Below are 22415 nucleotides of genomic sequence, written 5' to 3'. Positions count from 1 at the left end.
TTAACCTTTGGTATTTCTCCCATGTCAGTTTTATAAATAGGTGGCCTATTTTGGTGTCACTATTGCCATATCACATATTTATTATCGCTCCCCCTTTCATATCTTTGCTATAACTCTCGTCCTTCATTAGCGCTGGTGCAAACGCTTCAAATTATTATACCCTGGCTCTCTCGGTCATACCTGTGCATGCACTTGAAACTTACTTTACCAATAAAAGAAGCAAATAGAGAAATAAAATAAAAGTGCTAGCTGGATTAGGCAAACACACTTCATAAAACTGCATTTTCTTTTCTATTCTCCCCCGTGTTACAAGCTTAACTGCTCCCTGTGTAATTTCTCTTAACCTGCTGTTCCTGGAAGAGAATTTCATCTACAAGCTCTTTCTGTGTTTTTTCCTAGTCTTTTCTTTCCCTTTTCTTAGATGTGTAACTGTTCCTTTACGTGCTCTATTTAGGCGCCATTAATCTCATTTGAGCTCCTTGTACCTGCTGCTGTTTTCTCCACACCTCATACTGTCTTTTCCCTCTTTCTCTCTTTCTCTGCGGTTGGTGGCTACTTTCCAAAGCGTCTGATGCCCCAATGTTCCTTCGTCTTGTTGTCAGACGTGAATTTGAAAAGCAACAAAATTAACAAGCCTTTACCACTCACACATGGCAGAAGTTTATACTTTAATTCAATGAGCTAAGAAAAGTGTGTTGTGGGGCCCCTACGAGCCATGGTGCTTGATTCATCATAATTAGGCATGCAGTCATTAGCCACAGCTCTGATTATGGGTCACTGAGGTCAGTTTCAATAATTCCTCAAAAACCTAACCATGCAGTCCCCCCTAACTGTGTAGTTATCTTGCTTTACTGCTGTTTGTGTGATTAGCTGGGAGGAGCTCACGGCAGCATCCTCCCAATAAAAGAGTAGATGGACCGTTCCTTAACTCTTTCTTGCTTCACATACAGATGGCTTGAGGAGGTACAGGGGAGATGCAGGTCTAATAAACAGAATAGAATATCTGCGCCAGATGTGTTTCTCTGCATTGGTGTCCCATCACAGGCCCACCAGTGTATGTGTGATCTTTGACTCCTGCCAGTTCACAAGCAGACGGCCAGGAGACGGTTTCAGCCTATCAACCACTGAGGATATAAAGCCTTTGTATAAGGAATGAGGAAGCAATGAACACATTCAGCCTATCACAGGAGTAGCCCTGAGTGTTCCGAATTATAATTTCTTCATGTCACTGTACGTTATTGAGCCCAAGTAGCTCGCCGTGATCGTATAGTGGTTAGTACTCTGTGTTGTGGCCGCAGCAACCTCGGTTCGAATCCGAGTCATGGCATTGTGGTTGGCAATGTCACGGCAGTTGGGTTTTTCCTTTACAGAATTCCCAAATGTACCAGTTGTTTTTGTAAAATGTCTATTAAAAACAGATCCTTTTCAATATTTAAACGATCTAACGACAAATTATTTAAACACACATGATTATAAGATGTAGGTATACTGTACTTACTGACATAAATTATCGTTCTTGAACATATTTGCGGTAAGGGGAGCGGAGCTCTCCCCCAGGTCAATCAGAATGCAGATGAATGTAGTTGCAGTTGAGTGACCTGTGTTGTGGCTGTCTACAGGGAATGCATATATGTAGTTGTCTCGCAGCCCAATCCAGACGTCAATTGAAGACAGGTTTTCATGCAAATAGAGCAGTAAGTGCAGAGAAATGCTCACTCTCTAAAAATGGCATTTATACAATAGTAAGATTAAATCCAACCTCACCAGTAGATAGGATTTATCAATAAATAAATAAAGCTTCTCCTCTCTGATATGGAATTACCCCCCAAAAAGTATAAGGGAATACCCAATGCTAACCTATGAGAGGGGCAGACCTCACAGTAGTGAAAAATGTAATAGACTGTTTGATACTACTAGGACATACAAACTACCACAGTACATGTCTTACCTTTTACTTACATAGCATGATGCCCCTCAGACTACCTAGGGCCTACCTTAGGGGTTACTGATATGTAATAAAATTGGAGTTTAAGGCTTGGCAAGTAGTTTTAAATGCCAAGTCGAAGTGGCAGTACACTGCAGCACAGGCACTGCAGTAGCAGGCTTGAGACAGGTTTGAAATGCTATTTCTTTGGGCGGCACAATCAGTCCCTGGGTATATGGTATACCACTTTACAAGGGGCTTTCAAGTAAATTAAATCTGTCAGTCAGGTATACTCCAATTATACACATGATTAGGGAAGAAGCACGTGCACTTCAGCACTGATTAGTAGCGATAAAGTGATCAGAGTCCTAAGGCCAACAAAAAGATACAGCAAAATGCGGAGGTGAAAAGCAATAAGGTGGTGTTGGGACCACCTTAAGAATGCAAGGTCTAACAAAAACGAACTAAGGATAACATGAGTAAAACATCAGGTTTCTCTACAGCATTTGGTGAGACAAGTGGGCCTTCTTTTATCTTCCATAAATGTAATCTTTCCCGGACCCTTTATTATATAGCTCTTCAAGGAAAAAATATAAAGCACTTACAAAGGAGCCTCAAATACTCAAAGATGGTAGACTTCTGTAATATGGGCCATATACTAAAAGCAGCACGAAAACAGAGTGCAATAGGGTCCAAAAAACTTGAGTGACCCATGAGAGTATGCATGCAAGCCTATGGTATTCCAAACTAGAGATATACGCATGCAATTTTTGTTTTTAGGAGAGAATGTGCCTGCTGAAAAAAACATTATTTTTAAAAAGTGCATTGCAGAATATCAGGAATTTGCTGTGGGACACCTTGAAAACTTGCATACAGATTATGTGCACACACCTTACAGTCAGTTGTTGTGGCCGAGTGGTTAAGGCGATGGACTAGAAATCCATTGGGGTCTCCCCGCGCAGGGTCGAATCCTGCAGACAACGAGAATCTTTTTAACATTGGCTACAATTTCAGAAGTTAACCTTTAGTATTTCTTCCATGTCAGTTTTATAAATAGGTGGCTTGTTTTGGTGTCACTATTGCCATATCACATATTTATTATCGCTCCCCCTTTCATATCTTTGCTATAACTCTCGTCCTTCATTAGCGCTGGTGCAAACGCTTCAAATTATTATACCCTGGCTCTCTCGGTCATACCTGTGCATGCACTTGAAACTTACTTTACCAATAAAAGAAGCAAATAGAGAAATAAAATAAAAGTGCTAGCTGGATTAGGCAAACACACTTCATAAAACTGCATTTTCTTTTCTATTCTCCCCCGTGTTACAAGCTTAACTGCTCCCTGTGTAATTTCTCTTAACCTGCTGTTCCTGGAAGAGAATTTCATCTACAAGCTCTTTCTGTGTTTTTTCCTAGTCTTTTCTTTCCCTTTTCTTAGATTTGTAACTGTTCCTTTACGTGCTCTATTTAGGCGCCATTATTCTCATTTGAGCTCCTTGTACCTGCTGCTGTTTTCTCCACACCTCGGACTGTCTTTTCCCTCTTTCTCTCTTTCTCTGCGGTTGGTGGCTACTTTCCAAAGCGTCTGATGCCCCAATGTTCCTTTGTCTTGTTGTCAGACGTGAATTTGAAAAGCAACAAAATTAACAAGCCTTTACCACTCACACATGGCAGAAGTTTATACTTTAATTCAATGAGCTAAGAAAAGTGTGTTGTGGGGCCCCTACGAGCCATGGTGCTTGCTTCATCATAATTAGGCATGCAGTCATTAGCCACAACTCTGATTATGGGTCACTGAGGTCAGTTTCAATAATTCCTCAAAAACCTAACCATGCAGTCCCCCCTAACTGTGTAGTTATCTTGCTTTACTGCTGTTTGTGTGATTAGCTGGGAGGAGCTCACGGCAGCATCCTCCCAATAAAAGAGTAGATGGACCGTTCCTTAACTCTTTCTTGCTTCACATACAGATGGCTTGAGGAGGTACAGGGGAGATGCAGGTCTAATAAACAGAATAGAATATCTGCGCCAGGTGTGTTTCTCTGCATTGGTGTCCCATCACAGGCCCACCAGTGTATGTGTGATCTTTGACTCCTGCAAGTTCACAAGCAGGCGGCCAGGAAACGGTTTCAGCCTATCAACCACTGAGGAGATAAAGCCTTTGTATAAGGAATGAGGAAGCAATGAACACATTCAGCCTATCACAGGAGCAGCCCTGAGTGTTCCGAATTATAATTTCTTCATGTCACTGTACGTTATTGAGCCCAAGTAGCTCGCCGTGATCGTATAGTGGTTAGTACTCTGCGTTGTGGCCGCAGCAACCTCGGTTTGAATCCGAGTCACGGCATTGTGGTTGGCAATGTCACAGCAGTTGGGTTTTTCCTTTACAGAATTCCCAAATGTACCAGTTGTTTTTGTAAAATGTCTATTAAAACCGATCCTTTTCAATATTTAAACGATCTAACGACAAATTATTTAAACACACATGATTATAAGATATAGGTATACTGTACATACTGACATAAATTATCGTTCTTGAACATATTTGCGGTAAGGGGAGCGGAGCTCTCCCCCAGGCCAATCAGAATGCAGATGAATGCAGTTGCAGTTGAGTGACCTGTGTTGTGTCTGTCTACAGGGAATGCACATATGTAGCTGTCTCGCAGCCCAATCCAGACGTCAATTGAAGACAGGTTTTGATGCAAATAGAGCAGTAAGTGCAGAGAAATGCTCACTCTCTAAAAATGGCATTTATACAATAGTAAGATTAAATCCAACCTCACCAGTAGATAGGATTTATCAATAAATAAATAAAGCTTCTCCTCTATGATATGGAATTACCCCCCAAAAAGTATAAGGGAATACCCAATGCTAACCTATGAGAGGGGCAGACCTCACAGTAGTGAAAAATGTAATAGACTGTTTGATACTACTAGGACATACAAACTACCACAGTACATGTCTTACCTTTTACTTACATAGCATGATGCCCCTCGGACTACCTAGGGCCTACCTTAGGGGTTACTGATATGTAATAAAATTGGAGTTTAAGGCTTGGCAAGTAGTTTTAAATGCCAAGTCGAAGTGGCAGTACACTGCAGCACAGGCACTGCAGTAGCAGGCTTGAGACAGGTTTGAAATGCTATTTCTTTGGGCGGCACAATCAGTCCCTGGGTATATGGTATACCACTTTACAAGGGGCTTTCAAGTAAATTAAATCTGTCAGTCAGGTATACTCCAATTATACACATGATTAGGGAAGAAGCACGTGCACTTCAGCACTGATTAGTAGCGATAAAGTGATCAGAGTCCTAAGGCCAACAAAAAGATACAGCAAAATGAGGAGGTGAAAAGCAATAAGGTGGGGTTGGGACCACCTTAAGAATGCAAGGTCTAACAAAAACGAACTAAGGATAACATGAGTAAAACATCAGGTTTCTCTACAGCATTTGGCGAGACAAGTGGGCCTTCTTTTATCTTCCATAAATGCAATCTTTCCCGGACCCCTTTATTATATAGCTCTTCAATGAAAAAATATAAAGCACTTACAAAGGAGCCTCAAATACTCAAAGATGGTAGACTTCTGTAATATGGGCCATATACTAAAAGCAGCACGAAAACAGAGTGCAATAGGGTCCAAAAAACTTGAGTGACCCATGAGAGTATGCATGCAAGCCTATGGTATTCCAAACTAGAGATATACGCATGCAATGTTTGTTTTTAGGAGAGAATGTGCCTGCTGAAAAAAACATTATTTTTAAAAAGTGCATTGCAGAATATCAGGAATTTGCTGTGGGACACCTTGAAAACTTGCATACAGATTATGTGCACACGCCTTACAGTCGGTTGTTGTGGCCGAGTGGTTAAGGCGATGGACTAGAAATCCATTGCGGTCTCCCCGTGCAGGTTCGAATCCTGCCGACAACGAGAATCTTTTTAACATCGGCTACAATTTCAGAAGTTAACCTTTAGTATTTCTTCCATGTCAGTTTTATAAATAGGTGGCTTATTTTGGTGTCACTATTGCCATATCACATATTTATTATCGCTCCCCCTTTCATATCTTTGCTATAACTCTCGTCCTTCATTAGCGCTGGTGCAAACGCTTCAAATTATTATACCCTGGCTCTCTCGGTCATACCTGTGCATGCACTTGAAACTTACTTTCACCAATAAAAGAAGCAAATAGAGAAATAAAATAAAAGTGCTAGCTGGATTAGGCAAACACACTTCATAAAACTGCATTTTCTTTTCTATTCTCCCCCGTGTTACAAGCTTAACTGCTCCCTGTGTAATTTCTCTTAACCTGCTGTTCCTGGAAGAGAATTTCATCTACAAGCTCTTTCTGTGTTTTTTCCTAGTCTTTTCTTTCCCTTTTCTTAGATTTGTAACTGTTCCTTTACGTGCTCTATTTAGGCGCCATTAATCTCATTTGAGCTCCTTGTACCTGCTGCTGTTTTCTCCACACCTCATACTGTCTTTTCCCTCTTTCTCTCTTTCTCTGCGGTTGGTGGCTACTTTCCAAAGCGTCTGATGCCCCAATGTTCCTTCGTCTTGTTGTCAGACGTGAATTTGAAAAGCAACAAAATTAACAAGCCTTTACCACTCACACATGGCAGAAGTTTATACTTTAATTCAATGAGCTAAGAAAAGTGTGTTGTGGGGCCCCTACGAGCCATGGTGCTTGCTTCATCATAATTAGGCATGCAGTCATTAGCCACAGCTCTGATTATGGGTCACTGAGGTCAGTTTCAATAATTCCTCAAAAACCTAACCATGCAGTCCCCCCTAACTATGTAGTTATCTTGCTTTACTGCTGTTTGTGTGATTAGCTGGGAGGAGCTCACGGCAGCATCCTCCCAATAAAAGTGTAGATGGACCGTTCCTTAACTCTTTCTTGCTTCAAATACAGATGGCTTGAGGAGGTACAGGGGAGTTGCAGGTCTAATAAACAGAATAGAATATCTGCGCCAGGTGTGTTTCTCTGCATTGGTGTCCCATCACAGGCCCACCAGTGTATGTGTGATCTTTGACTCCTGCCAGTTCACAAGCAGGCGGCCAGGAAAGGGTTTCAGCCTATCAACCACTGAGGAGATAAAGCCTTTGTATAAGGAATGAGGAAGCAATGAACACATTCAGCCTATCACAGGAGTAGCACTGAGTGTTCCGAATTATAATTTCTTCATGTCACTGTACGTTATTGAGACCAAGTAGCTCGCCGTGATCGTATAGTGGTTAGTACTCTGCGTTGTGGCCGCAGCAACCTCGGTTTGAATCCGAGTCACGGCATTGTGGTTGGCAATGTCACAGCAGTTGGGTTTTTCCTTCACAGAATTCCCAAATGTACCAGTTGTTTTTGTAAAATGTCTATTAAAACCGATCCTTTTCAATATTTAAACGATCTAACGACAAATTATTTAAACACACATGATTATAAGATGTAGGTATACTGTACATACTGACATAAATTATCGTTCTTGAACATATTTGCGGTAAGGGGAGCGGAGCTCTCCCCCAGGCCAATCAGAATGCAGATGATTGCAGTTGCAGTTGAGTGACCTGTGTTGTGGCTGTCTACAGGGAATGCACATATGTAGCTGTCTCGCAGCCCAATCCAGACGTCAATTGAAGACAGGTTTTCATGCAAATAGAGCAGTAAGTGCAGAGAAATGCTCACTCTCTAAAAATGGCATTTATACAATAGTAAGATTAAATCCAACCTCACCAGTAGATAGGATTTATCAATAAATAAATAAAGCTTCTCCTCTCTGATATGGAATTACCCCCCAAAAAGTATAAGGGAATACCCAATGCTAACCTATGAGAGGGGCAGACCTCACAGTAGTGAAAAATGTAATAGACTGTTTGATACTACTAGGACATACAAACTACCACAGTACATGTCTTACCTTTTACTTACATAGCATGATGCCCCTAGGACTACCTAGGGCCTACCTTAGGGGTTACTGATATGTAATAAAATTGGAGTTTAAGGCTTGGCAAGTAGTTTTAAATGCCAAGTCGAAGTGGCAGTACACTGCAGCACAGGCACTGCAGTAGCAGGCTTGAAACAGGTTTGAAATGCTATTTCTTTGGGCGGCACAATCAGTCCCTGGGTATATGGTATACCACTTTACAAGGGGCTTTCAAGTAAATTAAATCTGTCAGTCAGGTATACTCCAATTATACACATGATTAGGGAAGAAGCACGTGCACTTCAGCACTGATTAGTAGCGATAAAGTGATCAGAGTCCTAAGGCCAACAAAAAGATACAGCAAAATGCGGAGGTGAAAAGCAATAAGGTGGGGTTAGGACCACCTTAAGAATGCAAGGTCTAACAAAAACGAACTAAGGATAACATGAGTAAAACATCAGGTTTCTCTACAGCATTTGGTGGGACAAGTGGGCCTTCGTTTATCTTCCATAAATGCAATCTTTCCCGGACCCCTTTATTATATAGCTCTTCAAGGAAAAAATATAAAGCACTTACAAAGGAGCCTCAAATACTCAAAGATGGTAGACTTCTGTAATATGGGCCATATACTAAAAGCAGCACAAAAACAGAGTGCAATAGGGTCCAAAAAACTTGAGTGACCCATGAGAGTATGCATGCAAGCCTATGGTATTCCAAACTAGAGATATACGCATGCAATTTTTGTTTTTAGGAGAGAATGTGCCTGCTAAAAAAAACATTATTTTTAAAAAGTGCATTGCAGAATATCAGGAATTTGCTGTGGGACACCTTGAAAACTTGCATACAGATTATGTGCACATGCCTTACAGTCAGTTGTTGTGGGCGAGTGGTTAAGGCGATGGACTAGAAATCCATTGGGGTCTCCCTGCGCAGGTTCGAATCCTGCCGACAACGAGTATCTTTTTAACATCGGCTACAATTTCAGAAGTTAACCTTTAGTATTTCTTCCATGTCAGTTTTAGAAATAGGTGGCTTATTTTGGTGTCACTATTGCCATATCACATATTTATTATCGCTCCCCCTTTCATATCTTTGCTATAACTCTCGTCCTTCATTAGCGCTGGTGCAAACGCTTCAAATTATTATACCCTCCTCTCTCGGTCATACCTGTGCATGCACTTGAAACTTACTTTACCAATAAAAGAAGCAAATAGAGAAATAAAATAAAAGTGCTATCTGGATTAGGCAAACACACTTCATAAAACTGCATTTTCTTTTCTATTCTCCCCAGTGTTACAAGCTTAACTGCTCCCTGTGTAATTTCTCTTAACCTGCTGTTCCTGGAAGAGAATTTCATCTACAAGCTCTTTCTGTGTTTTTTCCTAGTCTTTTCTTTCCCTTTTCTTAGATTTGTAACTGTTCCTTTACGTGCTCTATTTAGGCGCCATTAATCTCATTTGAGCTCCTTGTACCTGCTGCTGTTTTCTCCACACCTCATACTTTCTTTTCCCTCTTTCTCTCTTTCTCTGCGGTTGGTGGCTACTTTCCAAAGCGTCTGATGCCCCAATGTTCCTTTGTCTTGTTGTCAGACGTGAATTTGAAAAGCAACAAAATTAACAAGCCTTTACCACTCACACATGGCAGAAGTTTATACTTTAATTCAATGAGCTAAGAAAAGTGTGTTGTGGGGCCCCTACGAGCCATGGTGCTTGCTTCATCATAATTAGGCATGCAGTCATTGGCCACAGCTCTGATTATGGGTCACTGAGGTCAGTTTCAATAATTCCTCAAAAACCTAACCATGCAGTCCCCCCTAACTGTGTAGTTATCTTGCTTTGCTGCTGTTTGTGTGATTAGCTGGGAGGAGCTCACGGCAGCATCCTCCCAATAAAAGTGTTGATGGACCGTTCCTTAACTCTTTCTTGCTTCACATACAGATGGCTTGAGGAGGTACAGGGGAGATGCAGGTCTAATAAACAGAATAGAATATCTGCGCCAGGTGTGTTTCTCTGCATTGGTGTACCATCACAGGCCCACCAGTGTATGTGTGATCTATGACTCCTGCCAGTTCACAAGCAGGCGGCCAGGAAACGGTTTCAGCCTATCAACCACTGAGGAGATAAAGCCTTTGTATAAGGAATGAGGAAGCAATGAACACATTCAGCCTATCACAGGAGTAGCCCTGAGTGTTCCGAATTATAATTTCTTCATGTCACTGCACGTTATTGAGCCCAAGTAGCTCGCAGTGATCGTATACTGGTTAGTACTCTGTGTTGTGGCCGCAGCAACCTCGGTTCGAATCCGAGTCACGGCACTGTGCTTGGCAATGTCACGGCAGTTGGGTTTTTCCTTTACAGAATTCCCAAATGTACCAGTTGTTTTTGTAAAATGTCTATTAAAAACAGATCCTTTTCAAAATGTAAATGATCTAACGACAAATTATTTAAACACACATGATTATAAGATGTAGGTATACTGTACTTACTGACATAAATTATCGTTCTTGAACATATTTGCGGTAAGGGGAGCGGAGCTCTCCCCCAAGCCAATCAGAATGCAGATGAATGCAGTTGCAGTTGAGTGACCTGTGTTGTGGCTGTCTACAGGGAATGCACATATGTAGCTGTCTCGCAGCCCAATCCAGACGTCAATTGAAGACAGGTTTTCATGCAAATAGAGCAGTAAGTGCAGAGAAATGCTCACTCTCTAAAAATGGCATTTATACAATAGTAAGATTAAATCCAACCTCACCAGTAGATAGGATTTATCAATAAATAAATAAAGCTTCTCCTCTCTGATATGGAATTACCCCCCAAAAAGTATAAGGGAATACCCAATGCTAACCTATGAGAGGGGCAGACCTCACAGTAGTGAAAAATGTAATAGACTGTTTGATACTACTAGGACATACAAACTACCACAGTACATGTCTTACCTTTTACTTACATAGCAGGTTGCCCCTAGGACTACTTAGGGCCTACCTTAGGGGTTACTGATATGTAATAAAATTGGAGTTTAAGGCTTGGCAAGTAGTTTTAAATGCCAAGTCGAAGTGGCAGTACACTGCAGCACAGGCACTGCAGTAGCAGGCTTGAGACAGGTTTGAAATGCTATTTCTTTGGGCAGCACAATCAGTCCCTGGGTATATGGTATACCACTTTACAAGGGGCTTTCAAGTAAATTAAATTTGTCAGTCAGGTATACTCCAATTATACACATGATTAGGGAAGAAGCACGTGCACTTCAGCACTGATTAGTAGCGATAAAGTGATCAGAGTCCTAAGGCCAACAAAAAGATACAGCAAAATGAGGAGGTGAAAAGCAATAAGGTGGGGTTGGGACCACCTTAAGAATGCAAGGTCTAACAAAAACGAACTAAGGATAACATGAGTAAAACATCAGGTTTCTCTACAGCATTTGGTGAGACAAGTGGGCCTTCTTTTATCTTCCATAAATGCAATCTTTCCCGGACCCCTTTATTATATAGCTCTTCAAGGAAAAAATATAAAGCACTTACAAAGGAGCCTCAAATACTCAAAGATGGTAGACTTCTGTAATATGGGCCATATACTAAAAGCAGCACGGAAACAGAGTGCAATAGGGTCCAAAAAACTTGAGTGACCCATGAGAGTATGCATGCAAGCCTATGGTATTCCAAACTAGAGATATACACATGCAATTTTTGTTTTTAGGAGAGAATGTGCCTGCTGAAAAAAACATTATTTTTAAAAAGTGCATTGTAGAATATCAGGAATTTGCTGTGGGACACCTTGAAAACTTGCATACAGATTATGTGCACACGCCTTACAGTCAGTTGTTGTGGCCGAGTGGTTAAGGCGATGAACTAGAAATCCATTGGGGTCTCCCCGCGCAGGTTCGAATCCTGCCAACAACGAGAATCTTTTTAACATCGGCTACAATTTCAGAAGTTAACCTTTAGTATTTCTTCCATGTCAGTTTTATAAATAGGTGGCTTATTTTGGTGTCACTATTGCCATATCACATATTTATTATCGCTCCCCCTTTCATATCTTTGCTATAACTCTCGTCCTTCATTAGCGCTGGTGCAAACGCTTCAAATTATTATACCCTGGCTCTCTCGGTCATACCTGTGCATGCACTTGAAACTTACTTTACCAATAAAAGAAGCAAATAGAGAAATAAAATAAAAGTGCTAGCTGGATTAGGCAAACACACTTCATAAAACTGCATTTTCTTTTCTATTCTCCCCCGTGTTACAAGCTTAACTGCTCCCTGTGTAATTTCTCTTAACCTGCTGTTCCTGGAAGAGAATTTCATCTACAAGCTCTTTCTGTGTTTTTTCCTAGTCTTTTCTTTCCCTTTTCTTAGATTTGTAACTGTTCCTTTACGTGCTCTATTTAGGCACCATTAATCTCATTTGAGCTCCTTGTACCTGCTGCTGTTTTCTCCACACTTCATACTGTCTTTTCCCTCTTTCTCTCTTTCTCTGCGGTTGGTGGCTACTTTCCAAAGCGTCTAATGCCCCAATGTTCCTTCGTCTTGTTGTCAGACGTGAATTTGAAAAGCAACAAAATTAACAAGCCTTTACCACTCACACATGGCAGAAGTTTATACTTTAATTCAATGAGCTAAGAAAAGTGTGTTGTGGGGCCCCTACGAGCCATGGGGCTTGCTTCATCATAATTAGGCATGCAGTCATTAGCCACAGCTCTGATTATGGGTCACTGAGGTCAGTTTCAATAATTCCTCAAAAACCTAACCATGCAGTCCCCCCTAACTGTGTAGTTATCTTGCTTTACTGCTGTTTGTGTGATTAGCTGGGAGGAGCTCACGGCGGCATCCTCCCAATAAAAGTGTAGATGGACCGTTCCTTAACTCTTTCTTGCTTCACATACAGATGGCTTGAGGAGGTACAGGGGAGATGCAGGTCTAATAATCAGAATAGAATATCTGCGCCAGGTGTGTTTCTCTGCATTGGTGTCCCATCACAGGCCGACAAGTGTATGTGTGATCTTTGACTCCTGCCAGTTCACAAGCAGGCTGCCATGAAATGGTTTCAGCCTATCAACCACTGAGGAGATAAAGCCTTTGTATAAGGAATGAGGAAGCAATGAACAAATTCAGCCTATCACAGGAGTAGCCCTGAGTGTTCCGAATTATAATTTCTTCATGTCACTGTACGTTATTGAGCCCAAGTAGCTCGCCGTGATCGTATAGTGGTTAGTACTCTGCGTTGTGGCCGCAGCAACCTCGGTTCGAATCCGAGTCACGGCATTGTGGTTGGCAATGTCACGGCAGTTGTGTTTTTCATTTACAGAATTCCCAAATGTACCAGTTGTTTTTGTAAAATGTCTATTAAAAACAGATCCTTTTCAATATTTAAACGATCTAAGGACAAATTATTTAAACACACATGATTATAAGATGTAGGTATACTGTACTTACTGACATAAATTATCGTTCTTGAACATATTTGCGGTAAGGGGAGCGGAGCTCTCCCCCAGGCCAATCAGAATGCAGATGAATGCAGTTGCAGTTGAGTGACCTGTGTTGTGGCTGTCTACAGGGAATGCACATATGTAGCTGTCTCGCAGCCCAATCCAGACGTCAATTGAAGACAGGTTTTCATGCAAATAGAGCAGTAAGTGCAGAGAAATGCTCACTCTCTAAAAATGGCATTTATACAATAGTAAGATTAAATCCAACCTCACCAGTAGATAGGATTTATCAATAAACAAATAAAGCTTCTCCTCTCTGATATGGAATTACCCCCCAAAAAGTATAAGGGAATACCCAATGCTAACCTATGAGAGGGGCAGACCTCACAGTAGTGAAAAATGTAATAGACTGTTTGATACTACTAGGACATACAAACTACCACAGTACATGTCTTACCTTTTACTTACATAGCATGATGCCCCTAGGACTACCTAGGGCCTACCTTAGGGGTTACTGATATGTAATAAAATTGGAGTTTAAGGCTTGGCAAGTAGTTTTAAATGCCAAGTCGAAGTGGCAGTACACTCCAGCACAGGCACTGCAGTAGCAGGCTTGAGACAGGGTTGAAATGCTATTTCTTTGGGACGGCACAATCAGTCCCTGGGTATATGGTATACCACTTTACAAGGGGATTTCAAGTAAATTAAATCTGTCAGTCAGGTATACTCCAATTATACACATGATTAGGGAAGAAGTACGTGCACTTCAGCACTGATTAGTAGCGATAAAGTGATCAGAGTCCTAAGGCCAACAAAAAGATACAGCAAAATGCGGAGGTGAAAAGCAATAAGGTGGGGTTGGGACCACCTTAAGAATGCAAGGTCTAACAAAAACGAACTAAGGATAACATGAGTAAAACATCAGGTTTCTCTACAGCATTTGGTGAGACAAGTGGGCCTTCTTTTATCTTCCATAAATGCAATCTTTCCCGGACCCCTTTATTATATAGCTCTTCAAGGAAAAAATATAAAGCACTTACAAAGGAGCCTCAAATACTCAAAGATGGTAGACTTCTGTAATATGGGCCATATACTAAAAGCAGCACGAAAACAGAGTGCAATAGGGTCCAAAAAACTTGAGTGACCCATGTGAGTATGCATGCAAGCCTATGGTATTCCAAACTAGAGATATACGCATGCAATTTTTGTTTTTAGGAGAGAATGTGCCTGCTGAAAAAAACATTATTGTTAAAAAGTGCATTGCAGAATATCAGGAATTTGCTTTGGGACACCTTGAAAACTTGCATACAGATTATGTGCACAAGCCTTACAGTCAGTTGTTGTGGCCGAGTGGTTAAGGCAATGGACTAGAAATCCATTGGGGTCTCCCTGCGCAGGTTCGAATCCTGCTTACAACGAGAATCTTTTTAACATCGGCTACAATTTCAGAAGTTAACCTTTAGTATTTCTTCCATGTCAGTTTTATAAATAGGTGGCTTATTTTGGTGTCACTATTGCCATATCACATATTTATTATCGCTCCCCCTTTCATATCTTTGCTATAACTCTCGTCCTTCATTAGCGCTGGTGCAAACGCTTCAAATTATTATACCCTGGCTCTCTCGGTCATACCTGTGCATGCACTTGAAACTTACTTTACCAATAAAAGAAGCAAATAGAGAAATAAAATAAAAGTGCTAGCCGGATTAGGCAAACACACTTCATAAAACTGCATTTTCTTTTCTATTCTCCCCGTGTTACAAGCTTAACTGCTCCCTGTGTAATTTCTCTTAACCTGCTGTTCCTGGAAGAGAATTTCATCTACAAGCTCTTTCTGTGTTTTTTCCTAGTCTTTTCTGTCCCTTTTCTTAGATTTGCAACTGTTCCTTTACGTGCTCTATTTAGGCGCCATTAATCTCATTTGAGCTCCTTGTACCTGCTGCTGTTTTCTCCACACCTCATACTGTCTTTTCCACCTTTCTCTCTTTCTCTGCGGTTGGTGGCTACTTTCCAAAGCGTCTGATGCCCCAATGTTCCTTCGTCTTGTTGTCAGACGTGAATTTGAAAAGCAACAAAATTAACAAGCCTTTACCACTCACACATGGCAGAAGTTTATACTTTAATTCAATGGGCTAAGAAAAGTGTGTTGTGGGGCCCCTACGAGCCATGGTGCTTGCTTCATCATAATTAGGCATGCAGTCATTAGCCACAGCTCTGATTATGGGTCACTGAGGTCAGTTTCAATAATTCCTCAAAAACCTAACCATGCAGTCCCCCCTAACTGTGTAGTTATCTTGCTTTACTGCTGTTTGTGTGATTAGCTGGGAGGAGCTCACGGCAGCATCCTCCCAATAAAAGTGTAGATGGACCGTTCCTTAACTCTTTCTTGCTTCACATACAGATGGCTTGAGGAGGTACAGGAGAGATGCAGGTCTAATAAACAGAATAGAATATCTGCGCCAGGTGTGTTTCTCTGCATTGGTGTCCCATCACAGGCCCACCAGTGTATGTGTGATCTTTGACTCCTGCCAGTTCACAAGCAGGCGGCCAGGAAACGGTTTCAGCCTATCAACCACTGAGGAGATAAAGCCTTTGTATAAGGAATGAGGAAGCAATGAACACATTCAGCCTATCACAGGAGTAGCCCTGAGTGTTCCGAATTATAATTTCTTCATGTCACTGTACGTTATTGAGCCCAAGTAGCTCGCCGTGATCGTATAGTGGTTAGTACTCTGCGTTGTGGCCGCAGCAACCTCGGTTCGAATCCGAGTCAAGGCATTGTGGTTGGCAATGTCACGGCAGTTGTGTTTTTCCTTTACAGAATTCCCAAATGTACCAGTTGTTTTTGTAAAATGTCTATTAAAAACAGATCCTTTTCAATATTTAAACGATCTAACGACAAATTATTTAAACACACATGATTATAAGATGTAGGTATACTGTACTTACTGACATAAAATATCGTTCTTGAACATATTTGCGGTAAGGGGAGCGGAGCTCTCCCCCAGGCCAATCAGAATGCAGATGAATGCAGTTGCAGTTGAGTGACCTGTGTTGTGGCTGTCTACAGGGAATGCACATATGTAGCTGTCTCGCAGCCCAATCCAGACGTCAATTGAAGACAGGTTTTCATGCAAATAGAGCAGTAAGTGCAGAGAAATGCTCACTCTCTAAAAATGGCATTTATACAATAGTAAGATTAAATCCAACCTCACCAGTAGATAGGATTTAACAATAAATAAATAAAGCTTCTCCTCTCTGATATGGAATTACCCCCCAAAAAGTATAAGGGAATACCCAATGCTAACTTATGAGAGGGGCAGACCTCACAGTAGTGAAAAATGTAAAAGACTGTTTGATACTACTAGGACATACAAACTACCACAGTACATGTCTTACCTTTTACTTACATAGCATGATGCCCCTAGGACTTCCTAGGGCCTACCTTAGGGGTTACTGATATGTAATAAAATTGGAGTTTAAGGCTTGGTAAGTAGTTTTAAATGCCAAGTCGAAGTGGCAGTACACTGCAGCACAGGCACTGCAGTAGCAGGCTTGAGACAGGTTTGAAATGCTATTTCTTTGGGCGGCACAACCAGTCCCTGGGTATATGGTATACCACTTTACAAGGGGCTTTCAAGTAAATTAAATCTGTCAGTCAGGTATACTCCAATTATACACATGATTAGGGAAGAAGCACGTGCACTTCAGCACTGATTAGTAGCGATAAAGTGATCAGAGTCCTAAGGCCAACAAAAAGATACAGCAAAATGCGGAGGTGAAAAGCAATAAGGTGGGGTTGGGACCACCTTAAGAATGCAAGGACTAACAAAAACGAACTAAGGATAACATTATTATTATTATTATTATTATTAAAAGAGATTTGGTACCGCGCACATACACCAATTGGTTTCTTGGCGCTCAAGACCAGGCGGGAGAAGAACATTCAGGGTCAGAGCAGCTAACCGTACGCCAGACGGAACAGGTGGGTTTTCAAAGAACTGCGAAAACAACAATAGTCGGTGGACAGACGAATAACAAGAGGGAGGGAGTTCCAGGTAGCGGGAGCAAGAGAAGAGAAACAAGCGCCTCCATGTGTTTTTACGGTTGAACCTGGGAGTGATCAGAAGATTATGAGCGAAGATCTGAGGTGACGGGGAGGAACATAGGCGTGCAAACAAGAGGAGATAAAGGCAGGGGCACAGGTAAACAGGGATTTAAAAATGGTACAGGCCATTTTAAAAACACACCATTGCGCAACTGGGAGCCAGTGTAGAATCTTCAGCAGAGGGGTGACATGCTGATGTTTAGTTTGCAGAAAGATTAGCCTGGCTGCCTGGTTCTGAACCAGTTGGAGTCGGGAAAGGTGACAGGCAGGAACCCCCAAGTATAGACAGATGGCATAGTCTAGACGTGAGGTGATGAGGGCGAGGATAACAAGAATAAGGGCCTCTTGGGATAAAAACCTGCGAATCTTCCTGATTCGGCGGAGATGGAAAAAACAGGCCGAAGTGACGGTGTTGATGTGTGGCCGCATCGAGAGGTCACTAGAAATGGTAACCCCCAAGCTCTTCACGGTGTTCACTGGACAAGGAGGGGAACCCAGAGCGGTAGGCCAAAGTTGGGAGACCAGGGAGTGAGAGGACCGCCGGTCACCACCAGCTCCGTTTTGCTTGGATTGAGCTTTAATTGGCTAAGGTTCATCCACTCATAGATAAAGAGCATGGCATTTTGAAAATTGGAACAAGAAGAAGGAGAAGAATTGATAGGAAAAATAAGCTGCAGATCGTCTGCGTAATTGAAAGCAGTAACTGAAAACTGACGAAGAGAGACAAGAAGGGGCTGCATATAAAGATTAAACAAAAGCGGGGACAAAGCAGAACCCTGGGGGACACCACAGGAAAGAGAAGATAGAGGGGCAGAGAAAGAGGAAAGGCGAACAGATTGAGAGCGGGAATGGAGAAAGGATACCACCCATGACAGGGCCAGGCCAGAGATGCCAGCATTTCTGACACGGTCGACCAGGATTCCATGGTCGACCGTGTCAAATGCGGCTGAAAGGTCTAAGAGTACGAGGGCCTGGGCCAAGTTCTTGTCAGCTCCCTGTTTCAGCGTGTCCATAACTGCCACCACCACTGCCTCAGTGGAATGAGCAGGTCTAAAACCGGCCTGCCGGTCATCGAGGAAGTGTGTTTCCTCGATGAAGGCACTGAGGCAGCGGGTGACATAAGTCTCCAAGACCTTTCCCAGGTAGGGGAGGAGGGAGATGGGACGATAGTTTGCCAACGTGGTAGGGTCAAGACCAGGTTTTTTTAGAATGGGGACCACCACAGCGCTTTTAAAAGCATTGGGGACAGAGCCTGACAAGAGAGATTTATTTAAGAGATCAAGAGGGGGGCCGGGACAGGCCACAAAGGCAGCTCTTAGAATAGACGTAGGACAGCAATCATTAGGCGAGCCAGAGCTCACAGTCTGAAGTAGTGAAAGAAAAATGTCCAAGGAGATAGGGGGAAATTTAGAGAAAGAATGGGGATTCGAGGAAGGGAGAACAGAATCGTGGGACAGAGTAGTAGAGGGAATATTGTTTTTGATCGCGGAAATCTTGTCAGAAAAAAAAGAATTGAGAGAATTGCACAGGGCTTGAGAAGGTAGGGGCTGGGGAGTGACCCGGTCAGGAAGGGAAAGCTCAGCTACAATAGAAAAAATTTCTTTGGTCTTGGATGCCGAGGTCAAGACCTTCTGAGAAAAATAGGAGAGTTTGGCCGAAATGATCGATTTTTTATACGTTTTTAGTAGATCAATGTAACTGATTTTGAGTAAAGGGTCATAATTACGCCGCCAACGGCGCTCAGCCTGTCTAAGGCGAAGTTTGTCCGCCTTCAGAGTAGAAGTGAACCAGCGCTGAGCGTCGTGGGGACGTTTAGACTTAACAGTTTTGATGGGGGCAACGACGTCACAGGCAGAGGACAGCCACTGATCGAAAGAAGTTGCTTGTGAATTCAAATCAGAATAGTCAGGAAGAGATGTTGAGGCAAGGATCGAGTGAAAATGAGGAATGTCAGCATGTTTCCAGTTTCGGGCCTGAAAATTATGGGGGACCGGAAGGCAAGTAGACAGAAATAGGTGTAAGGAAAAGGAAATGAAAAAATGATCGGACCAGGGACAGGGATAGACCAAGAGAGGGGAAATGTCAGAGTTGGTGGACCAGATCTGGTCTAATATATGGCCTTTATTGTGTGTGGCAACAGAAATATGTTTGGAGAAGTTTAGGCCAAGCAATGAGTCAGTGAACTCACGGGAGAGGGAAGATTCTTGGGGGTCTGATGGACAATAATTAAAGTCGCCTACCACTAAAACCCTAGCAGAGTTGATGGCTATTTGCGAAATCATATTGCTAAATAGGGATGGGAAAAGGGGCATGTTGACCGGGGGGCGATAAACTAATATGCAGATAAATGAGGAGTTGGGAGAGGTAAATTTCAATGTAAGAATGTCCGTATTGGCTATGAGTGGAGTGGTGAGGGTAATGAATTGTAGGTGAGAGCGAATAATGGCGGCAACTCCGCCGCCAGATCTGCCGGAGTTTCTATTAGAATGGAGGATATAGTAACCCGCAGGAATGGCGGCCAAGATATCTTGGTAAGAGTCAGCGTTTAACCAAGTTTCCGTAAGGAGCAAGATGTCAATGAGACCTCCTTCTAAGAGTTGGAATATGTCTAATTGATGTTTGGGAAGGGAACGAGTATTGAGATAAAGTTGTGAGAGGGGATCTCTGCCGCTAGGACTGGACTGATTCAGCCGAGGTGCAGCGGGGGGAGGAGGGGAAAAGGGAAGGGAAGGGGAGGGAGGAATTGTAGACGGGGGAGAGTAAAACATCAGGTTTCTCTACAGCATTTTGTGAGACAAGTGGGCCTTCTTTTATCTTCCATAAATGCAATCTTTCCCTGACCCCTTTATTATGTAGCTCTTCAAGGAAAAAATATAAAGCACTTACAAAGGAGCCTCAAATACTCAAAGATGGTAGACTTCTGTAATATGGGCCATATACTAAAAGCAGCAAGGAAACAGAGTGCAATAGGGTCCAAAAAACTTGAGTGACCCATGAGAGTATGCATGCAAGCCTATGGTATTCCAAACTAGAGATATACGCATGCAATTTTTGTTTTTAGGAGAGAATGTGCCTGCTGAAAAAAACATTATTTTTAAAAAGTGCATTGCAGAATATCAGGAATTTGCTGTGGGACACCTTGAAAACTTGCATACAGATTATGTGCACACGCCTTACAGTCAGTTGTTGTGGCCAAGTGGTTAAGGCGATGGACTAGAAATCCATTGGGGTCTCCCTGTGCAGGTTCGAATCCTGCCGACAACGAGAATCTTTTTAACATCGGCTACAATTTCAGAAGTTAACCTTTAGTATTTCTTCCATGTCAGTTTTATAAATAGGTGGCTTATTTTGGTGTCACTATTGCCTTATCACATATTTATTATCGCTCCCCCTTTCATATCTTTGCTATAACTCTCGTCCTTCATTAGCGCTGGTGCAAACGCTTCAAATTATTATACCCTGGCTCTCTCGGTCATACCTGTGCATGCACTTGAAACTTACTTTACCAATAAAAGAAGCAAATAGAGAAATAAAATAAAAGTGCTAGCTGGATAAGGCAAACACACTTCATAAAACTGCATTTTCTTTTCTATTCTCCCCCGTGTTACAAGCTTAACTGCTCCCTGTGTAATTTCTCTTAACCTGCTGTTCCTGGAAGAGAATTTCATCTACAAGCTCTTTCTGTGTTTTTTCCTAGTCGTTTCTTTCCCTTTTCTTAGATTTGTAACTGTTCCTTTACGTGCTCTATTTAGGCGCCATTAATCTCATTTGAGCTCCTTGTACCTGCTGCTGTTTTCTCCACACCTCATACTGTCTTTTCCCTCTTTCTCTCTTTCTCTGCGGTTGGTGGCTACTTTCCAAAGCGTCTGATGCCCCAATGTTCCTTCGTCTTGTTGTCAGACGTGAACTTGAAAAGCAACAAAATTAACAAGCCTTTACCACTCACACATGGCAGAAGTTTATACTTTAATTCAATGAGCTAAGAAAAGTGTGTTGTGGGGCCCCTACGAGCCATGGTGCTTGCTTCATCATTATTAGGCATGCAGTCATTAGCCACAGCTCTGATTATGTGTCACTGAGGTCAGTTTCAATAATTCCTCAAAAACCTAACCATGCAGTCCCCCCTAACTGTGTAGTTATCTTGCTTTACTGCTGTTTGTGTGATTAGCTGGGAGGAGCTCACGGCAGCATCCTCCCAATAAAAGTGTAGATGGACCGTTCCTTAACTCTTTCTTGCTTCACATACAGATGGCTTGAGGAGGTACAGGGGAGATGCAGGTCTAATAAACAGAATAGAATATCTGCGCCAGGTGTCTTTCTCTGCATTGGTGTCCCATCACAGGCCCACCAGTGTATGTGTGATCTTTGACTCCTGCCAGTTCACAAGCAGGCGGCCAGGAAACGGTTTCAGCCTATCAACCACTGAGGAGATAAAGCCTTTGTATAAGGAATGAGGAAGCAATGAACACATTCAGCCTATCACAGGAGTAGCCCTGAGTGTTCCGAATTATAATTTCTTCATGTCACTGTACGTTATTGAGCCCAAGTAGCTCGCCGTGATCGTATGGTGGTTAGTACTCTGCGTTGTGGCCGCAGCAACCTCGGTTCGAATCCGAGTCACGGCATTGTGGTTGGCAATGTCACGGCAGTTGGGTTTTTCCTTTACAGAATTCCCAAATGTACCAGTTGTTTTTGTAAAATGTCTATTAAAAACAGATCCTTTTCAATATTTAAACGATCTAACGACAAATTATTTAAACACACATGATTATAAGATGTAGGTATACTGTACTTAATGACATAAATTATCGTTCTTGAACATATTTGCGGTAAGGGGAGCGGAGCTCTCCCCCAGGCCAATCAGAATGCAGATGAATGCAGTTGCAGTTGAGTGACCTGTGTTGTGGCTGTCTACAGGGAATGCACATATGTAGCTGTCTCGCAGCCCAATCCAGACATCAATTGAAGACAGGTTTTCATGCAAATAGAGCAGTAAGTGCAGAGAAATGCTCACTCTCTAAAAATGGCATTTATACAATAGTAAGATTAAA

The 22415-nt window shown here is 42.2% G+C and overlaps 4 non-coding genes across 4 annotated transcripts; all 4 read left to right on the top strand.

The window, feature by feature from the left end:
• Positions 1-1255: 1255 nt before the first annotated feature.
• On the top strand, positions 1256-1327 carry TRNAH-GUG (transfer RNA histidin (anticodon GUG)). The gene has a single exon. It is a non-coding gene; the product is annotated as a tRNA-His (tRNA).
• Positions 1328-11649: 10322 nt separating this feature from the next.
• Positions 11650-11731, top strand: TRNAS-AGA (transfer RNA serine (anticodon AGA)). The gene has a single exon. It is a non-coding gene; the product is annotated as a tRNA-Ser (tRNA).
• A 1289-nt stretch (positions 11732-13020) lies between these two features.
• Positions 13021-13092, top strand: TRNAH-GUG (transfer RNA histidin (anticodon GUG)). The gene has a single exon. It is a non-coding gene; the product is annotated as a tRNA-His (tRNA).
• A 1500-nt stretch (positions 13093-14592) lies between these two features.
• TRNAS-AGA (transfer RNA serine (anticodon AGA)) lies at positions 14593-14674 on the top strand. The gene has a single exon. It is a non-coding gene; the product is annotated as a tRNA-Ser (tRNA).
• The last annotated feature ends 7741 nt before the right edge of the window (positions 14675-22415 follow it).

The sequence above is a fragment of the Lissotriton vulgaris genome, chromosome 1_1 (assembly GCF_964263255.1).
Source record: "Lissotriton vulgaris chromosome 1_1, aLisVul1.2, whole genome shotgun sequence".
Taxonomy (NCBI): domain Eukaryota; kingdom Metazoa; phylum Chordata; class Amphibia; order Caudata; family Salamandridae; genus Lissotriton; species Lissotriton vulgaris.
The sequence above is the reverse complement of the archived record's forward strand: the minus strand, read 5'-3'. Positions and strand labels throughout refer to the sequence as shown.